This window comes from Apium graveolens, chromosome 6 (genome assembly GCF_009905375.1).
Source record: "Apium graveolens cultivar Ventura chromosome 6, ASM990537v1, whole genome shotgun sequence".
Taxonomy (NCBI): domain Eukaryota; kingdom Viridiplantae; phylum Streptophyta; class Magnoliopsida; order Apiales; family Apiaceae; genus Apium; species Apium graveolens.
The window spans coordinates 300,709,525-300,715,933 of record NC_133652.1 but is presented as its reverse complement, the minus strand read 5'-3'; the positions used below and the strand labels follow the sequence as shown (position 1 = coordinate 300,715,933).

General features: G+C 29.5%; 1 long non-coding RNA gene across 1 annotated transcript; it reads left to right on the top strand.

Annotated features, from left to right (window-relative positions):
- The first annotated feature begins 3,121 nt into the window (after positions 1-3,121).
- On the top strand, positions 3,122-5,408 carry LOC141666662 (uncharacterized). Its single transcript, XR_012552312.1, has 3 exons — positions 3,122-3,213; positions 3,305-3,365; positions 5,290-5,408. It is a non-coding gene; the product is annotated as an uncharacterized LOC141666662 (long non-coding RNA).
- Positions 5,409-6,409: the final 1,001 nt, after the last annotated feature.

Here is a 6,409-nt window from a genome sequence, read left to right as displayed (position 1 = left end):
TTTGACTTGTATTATATAGGAGCATAGAAGGAGAAAGTAGTCATAAGCAGCAGCAACCTTCCTATTCCAATTGAAAGGGTAATAATAATAAAACCTCTCAGCCACTTTACTCAGCAAGGACTGTATAAGGCATTGGACCCTAAGTGGAATTTTCAGAAACTGCCCGCCAGATGAGTCGGTAGATCTGAAACCAGTTAGGCCAGCTAGAAAGCTTGTGGAGGATTCTCATACTTCTCTTAATCTAAATATAAATTCTATATTATTTATTATCCTAATTGAATACAATATTCTAGTTTTTACTAATTACTTCATATGGGTTGTATTTTATTTTTATTTTATACAGAGAAGTAAAATGAATAATAATAGAAGAGGTGTATATTTTCCTGGTTAACATATTTTAAAGAGTTACATGATATGTTGTTGACATCTTTTAATTAATTTTAAAGTTATAACTTTTTCTTGGAATTGCTTGATGATGAATTTATTGCCTTCGAATCTATGTTTAAGAACTTGATTGTGGAAATTCATGTAATATAGGCCTGACAAAATGATTCTAGATGTGGAGAATAAAACTGAAATATCATAAACCGAGATCGGAATTATATATTCTGATAGTTTATGAAAATAAAATAAATTTGATCCGAAAATTACCTCAACCGAAAATTTAACCAAAAATAATTTGTAATACTAGATCCTATTATAAATTGGAACCAATCAAAATCAAATAATATATTTTTCGAAGCGAATGACCAGAATTAAGCAAAATAAATACTTAAAATTATTTTATATTTTTGATAACATAATTATTTAATCATAATTTTTTTAACAATTACATTATATTATATTAAAAGTACTACATTGAATAAAAAGATATTTTTTATGTCTCACAAATTGAGAAAAAGATAAAAAAATATTTTTTATGATCTGAAAATATCTGAACCAAATTTAATCCCAATCAAATTTCGTCCGATCATATTATGAATCATCCGCTTTTAATGTGAATTAGAGTCAAACTAAATCATATTTTATTTATTTCTATTAACCTCCAAATATATCATAATCCAAAAATGAATCTGATCTGAATTTGATCTAAGTTTTGCTACTGTAATAATAATAAAACCTCTCAGCCTCATTACTCAGCAAGGAATATATAAGGCTTTGGACCCTCGGTCGAATTGTCAGAAACATCCCGCCAGATGAGCGTGTAGATTGAAACGAGTTAGGCCGGCTAGAAAGCTTGTGGAGGTTTCTCATACTTCTCTTAATCCAAATATAAATTCTATATTCTTTATTATCGTAATTGAATACATTCTAATATTTATTGATCTTTTAATATAGGTTGTATTTCATTTTTAATTTATAGGGTGAGTTAAAATGAATAATAATCCTAGAGGTGTATATTTTGGTTAACATATTTTAATTTTTAATTTTAAAGTTGTTGACACTACATGGGCTACTGTAATGTAAGGGTTACAAGCAGCCTTACATTAGCTAACAAATTTTTGTCCTATTGTAACACCTCTTACAACAATTATAACACTAGGGTTGCAGAGAATTGTTGGTGTTGTACTACATGTAACACCAACACTTGGTGTTACATTAGTTAATTTTTTATTTTTAAAAAATATTAAAATAAAAATATTATCATAAATTAGTTTTAAAATTATATTCCGGTTTATTAGTGAATAAGAAATGTAATTTATAATATAATATAATTTATAAAAGTAAATTGTACATAAATACAAAAATTAGTTTTTTTTGTCTTTTATTCAATTAGTGTTATTCTTTTATATTTGAAAAATATTAAATTAAAAATATTATTATGAATTAGTATTAAAATTATATTTTAGTTTATCAGTGAATAAAAATGTAATATATAATATTATATAATTTATAAATTTAAATTGTACATAAATACATAAGTTAGTTTTTTTGTCTTTTATTTAATAAATCATACTTTAATATTTAAAATTTAAAAAGTAAAATAAAAAAATAAAAAATTACAATAAAGTTTTGTAGGTGAAAAAATGGGTGGTATTTTTCCCACCAAATGAAAAAGACTCGGGTCGGGCCACTTACAAAACACGCTCTGTCAAACAGACTCTCTCACATCTCTTTCAGCTCTGTGAAAACACTCTCTCTACTCTTAGGGATGAATGGAAGATCAAATTAAAGATTTGATATTTGATTACACAGTAATATGTTGTTACTAACTTTTCTGTTTATATGATTTTGCAGGGTGTTTAGGGTTTCAAATTGGGGCTTTAATTCTTTTTGTCTCATTAACCAGTAAATATGTACATATTTTCCAACCCTAACTTAACTTATCCTGAGTGATTCTTCACAGCATCTGCTTATGCTTGTTTTGATGGATAGCTCTTCTTCTTTTGTTGCCTCTAAGTTTTCCGGGCTTGTTTTGAAGGATAGCTCTTCTTCTGTTGCCTCTAAGTTTTCCGGCAATGTTGCTCTCTTGATAATTGATTTTGTTGTTATTTGAGTAATTTTATTTCATCTTGGTACTTAGTTTTAATTAATTATTTTATGATGAAAGAAATAAAGAAGATGACTGGACATAGAGTGTCCTGTTGCTTAAGACTTATACTATATGAAAAACTTGCAGAATTCTTGCTCTTTCGTGTCTTGAAATCTACAGGTTTTCTATAGCCTTTCTCACCCAAAATGAACTTCTTAATTTTATAGGGTGGATGTAATTTATAGGTCTGATTGCTTATCCCTTTTATCATGATAAGTTGAGACATAACACTGATTCATGTCCTTTTTTTCTTTGACTTGGTAATTTTGTTTTAAAGTCTGAAACTTTGCAGCTTGTTCTTTATATTCTTATTATACTTCTTTGATCAATTCTGTTAGATGACTCTTAAGAAATTCTATAATTTTCTGAAAGCTTAAAGAATAGTACGCTGTTGGGAGCAGTCTCAATTTTTCAGTTAATATTTTTGTACCAGTTATTTTTCATTGTTGTATCAGTGAGAAATCTCTTGTTCAGAGTGTGACCTTGATTGTGCGCCTCTTCAGAAATTGCATATGATGAAAATATGTAAATCTTTTTTTACCAATATGCATCTTAAGTTTGGTCGTCATCCTGAATGAGTTGTATGAATATATTTGATTGGTTATTAGCTGATCTTTGCTGGTGATTTGCAGATAGAGTCTCTGTCTCTTACCTTTCACGGACATGATCCTGAGTGGCAGGTTTGTATTTTCCCCTGTTACTATGCAACTCTTAATTATTGTGGCTATATGCAACTCATATCTGCACACTCATGCATCTTATACTTTGTAGGTGGTAGGACTTTCTTGGATTGAATGGCTATGGAAAAGTTACTCTCCTTACTGCTATCTCAGTAAGTCCAATCAAAGGCAACTGAATTAAAAATCTTGCTCTGCTATTCCCTTCTATAAACTAGTTACTCCCTCCGTCCCAGCCATTTGTACAAATGGTTTGGGCACTGAGGACAAGACATAATAGTTAAATAATGTTATTTTTGGGAATTTTGGTAAGATAGTGGGATGAGAGAGAAGAAAAAAGTATAATTTAGTGAGAAAAAAGTATAAAGTTGGGTAAAGTGGTGGGACCAATCAATATTTAATGGATAAAATGAGTGTAGTGGGGGTAAGTAGTGGATGTAGTTGATTTTTATATTATTAAATTTTTACTATTTTTGGTAAGTTTGAAATGTATAGAATTGAATGGGACATCCAAAAAAGGAAAGTGTATAGAATTGAATGGGACAGAGGGAGTATCTTTTATCGAACTCCTGATGCTGATGCTATTAAACAGCTTTTTTACATGTAACAATTCATTTTAGGTATCTAATCTTAGGGAATTGTTATATCATATCCCAATAAATATCTTGAAAGACTATATCAGATCTTTCCTTTTTAATACGATGAAATCCTAATGATACATATATAGGTAAACAACTATCTTAAATTTGTTTATTATATTCCCTAATTTAGGTCAATAATAAGGCTGTTTCTTTTTGAAGCATTGAGCACAGGAGAAGTCATTTTCCACTTATGCACCTACATGAACGCAGTCCTAGTGTACTAGCCTGTCGTCATGTGGATAATGTCATCATTGGTGCACCCTGGGAAGTTACCAAGGACATGGTTAGGTTAATTATTTTTTACTAAAACATACATTTTGTTTTAAGTTTAAAAAAATTAACAATCTGTAAAGTAGGACCAATCCATTGTACGGGCATATTATAATATCCACCACCCTATCCTAATTAAAATGAAACAAAATATACCGTATTTCCTCTTCCTCAATTTACTTAATTAATAATTTAGCACAAATGCATCTTATTTGTTCAGAGAAAGTTCCTGCATAATCCTGATATCGATACTGATTGGCCAATTATTTGGTGTTGGGACCTGGTAGTATAACAGATCGTGTTATTGGTACTGCCATATAGTTGTATAGGTCTAAAATATTTATCCCCTTCTTTATACAGTTGAATAGTGTGGTTAACCTTCTTTGAAGAACCCAAAAGAATTATGTTTATATAATTTTGAATAAGCAACCTTTTCTTACAAGTTTTTGTTAACCATGATTTGTATTGAAAAAGACAAGAGTGTCTACTGCGGTCTAAAATTTAGTTGTCAAATAATGTATTAGAGGATACTCAGATAAGGAGTCTGGTGTGGTTTACCATGAATCTTGTTGCAAGCTGGCCAATGTGAAATATGCACCTGACCTCTTTTCAATTTAAAAAAGGCCAAATAAAAACTCAGGAGATGTACTTGGTAAAGTAAACTTAACATCCCTTGTCACTTGATTTTTAAAGAGCGGATCTCTGTCCTCGGAAGCAAAGAGGTTAATAATTGTCACTTGTATTTGATGAGAGGTTTATGAGTGAATATATTCTACTGTTATTTTGTTATTTTACAGGGGGCGTACGTTCTAACTACAGGTTCTATACTCATTTCTATAAACCGTATAAGTTATAGTGCTGTTTATATTCAATTGAAATTGTGCTATGAACTTCAGTTCACAATAATCAATTTGATATTACATATTAATGAATACAAAGTAATAGTACATGATATTTGATTATAAGTGCATAAATCACAGATATCCTACGGATAGTTAAAGTTTGCATGCGTAGTATATTGCAGAAACAGATATATACCAAGCTAGAAATGTTTATATTTTACTAACAATTATCAAAGATCTGTGCTCAACGTATAATATACTAATGATCTGCATAATTAGTCTGATTATTCCGTAACCTACTTTGATCTGTTTTTGTTATGAATCAGATTTCTCCCGAGGATAGCAATTTATAAGAAAAGGTGGTGAAGCAGAGAAAAATGATTATTGGGAGAAGCAAAATCCAAGAATTTGTTATGGGAAGAAGGGGATCAACATAGCTGCAAAGTATTAATAACCTTCTTTGTAGTTTGGATATGCTTCGAGAATGGTTAATTGATCGATCGTATTGTTGTAATTTTATGTGGTGTTTGTAACATTTTGGATATGTATTGTAGATTTTAAACATAACATGTATTTCAAATTTTAAAATTAAATGTTACTTATGCCTATTATAGTGTAAAGTATATTTTAATTTAGTATTAGATTACAAATGCTACAATTACTTAATTAAAAAGATTGGTGTTACAATTGATAGAACAGACTATTACATTATGTTATATGGGACCCACAGGTGGTCCCACTTATGCAATCTTGATCAAGCTATTGTACCACTCATTTTGCGTTACATTTGGGCATGTTAGTGTTACAGTTGGTGCTTATTGTAACATTTTCCTCTTTCTTACAATAGATCAGTAAAGTTTTACATTAGGGTGTCTATTGTAATGCTCGTATACGTAACGCACCCTGGTGTTACAATAGACCTATTGTAACGCTTTTAGGGCCTATTGTAACACCATTTAGGCATTACAATAGCCCACTTATGGCGTAGTGTGACATCTCTTAATTAAATTTAAAGTTGTAACTTTTTCTTGGAATTGCTTGATAATGAATTTATTGCTTTGGAATCTATGTTTAAGAACTTGATTGGGGAAATTCGTATAATATAGACCTGTCAAAATGGTTATGTATCCGAAGAATCGAACTCAAATATATTGAACCGAGATTGAAATTATATAATTCGATAGTGATATGAAAATAAAATAAAATTGATCCGAAAATTACCCTAACCTAAAATTTAACAAAAAATAATTTGTAATACTAGATCCGATTATAAATAGAAACCAATCAAAATCAAATAATATATTATTTGAACCGAATATGACACAAATTAAGAAAAATGTATACTTAAAATACTTTTAACAATTACATTATATTATATTAAAAGTACTATATTGAGTAAAAAGCTATTTTTATGTCGCACAAATTGAAAAAATGAATAAGTTATGA